The sequence below is a fragment of the Propithecus coquereli genome, unplaced genomic scaffold (genome assembly GCF_000956105.1).
Source record: "Propithecus coquereli isolate 6110/MARCELLA unplaced genomic scaffold, Pcoq_1.0 Scaffold310, whole genome shotgun sequence".
Lineage (NCBI taxonomy): Eukaryota > Metazoa > Chordata > Mammalia > Primates > Indriidae > Propithecus > Propithecus coquereli.
The window spans coordinates 984821-986379 of NW_012148731.1; the positions used below are offsets into that span (position 1 = coordinate 984821).

Consider the following 1559-nt stretch of genomic DNA (forward strand, 5'->3'; position numbering starts at 1 on the left):
TAGTAGAGACGGGGTCTCGCTCTTGCTCAGGCTGGTTTCGAACTCCTGAGCTCAAACAATCCACCCGCCTCGGCCTCCCAGAGAGCTAGGATTACAGGCACGAGCCACCACGCCCAGCCACTTCTTTCACTCTTAAGAGCAATTTAAAATAATCTAATATGTGACACTTAAACAGTACTCAGTGTCTCTATTTGGTTACGAAAGTACTTAATGAGAGGAAAAGACAAGGATCTGGACTCTGAAGATAGAGGTCCCAGTGCAAGTTCAGGGCCTACCTGTGTGTCTATCCACTAAACACTTCATCTATGAGCTGATGGTCATTATTCCCTCGCCCTCACCCCTACCGGTTAACTTGATTCTCTTTTTGTGAGAATTAAAGACATCATGCGTATGAAAACATTTTTTCTCCACGTAGCTAACGCATAGATGACTACTAAATATAACTGAGGAGATTATAGATTTCTCAAAAAGCATTTCAGTCCCAAGGTTACACTTTATTTCTCTTGGTAGAATTTGATCCTAAATCTCATCAGAACTGATTCACAAAACATCTCCTAGAGGAAATTACTTGAGCAGGTAGATACATCTTTTGGATACCTCTGACTGTGGACTTGTGTGTGAGCTATTAATATAATAGCCATATACATATAACTGGGGGCGGGGGATGCTTTTGTTTTCCTTTCTTTTAGATGGCTTGGTTGGGCGAGATTCCTGCCTTACCAGTTTTTGGAGATGGAACGAATATAATTCCAGCAATTCATGTTCTTGATCTAGCAGGGTAAGCATTCTCCCAAAGATGTGACCTGCTTAGAATCGATTAATGTGCTTGTGGGCTAACACTTACGGAGAAGTGCTCAGACCCTTACGAGTGTTACCGTGTTTACTCTTCACAACACACGGAAGGTGCTATCCTCTCCATCTTGCAGCTGATAAAACAGTGCCTACCATCCAAAAGCTCCACACTTCTGATGACAAGTCCATGTTCGTCTCTTAGAAACTTCATCAGCAGAATAGCCGTGCCCTCCAATTTTAAAAAAGAAAAAACTTCATATGTACATTCTGGGGACGTAGTTTTTATTCCTCTGTCCCACATAAGAGTGATAAGTCCAGCCCAAAGACTTAAACTCCAGAAATCAGAAGGCAAACTCTAAACCTGAAGCTTTTTTTTTTTTTTGACAATTGTAGGTAAAGTTGACACATACTTTTTATACACACAGAGCATCTAAACCCCGTGAACAGACAGGCGCAGAGACTTTTCTCGTCCTTTGAAGACCCTGACTTAAACACTAGGTCAACGAGCTGGTTCACTCTGCCTGTGGTTCATCAGCGTTACTGAACTGAACGGGGTCCGCCCACCCAGTGCAGTAAAGCCAGACACTGGCGACGTGAGAGAAAGAGACATTTATGGCGTGGCGTCAAGAGAGGAGAACCGGCAGCGATTGCTTAAGACCTGGACTCCCCGATAGCTCCCAAGAAGGGTTTTTAAAAGCAGGGGCACATTTCAGGAAAGCAGAAAGCTCCCAAGAAGGGTTTTTAAAAGCAGGGGCACATTTCAGGAA

General features: G+C 43.6%; 1 protein-coding gene across 1 annotated transcript in view; it reads left to right on the plus strand.

The window, feature by feature from the left end:
- Window positions 1-1559, plus strand: part of AK7 (adenylate kinase 7) — a 90253-nt gene that overhangs the window by 48787 nt on the left and 39907 nt on the right. The gene's annotated exons all lie outside the window — the stretch shown is intronic.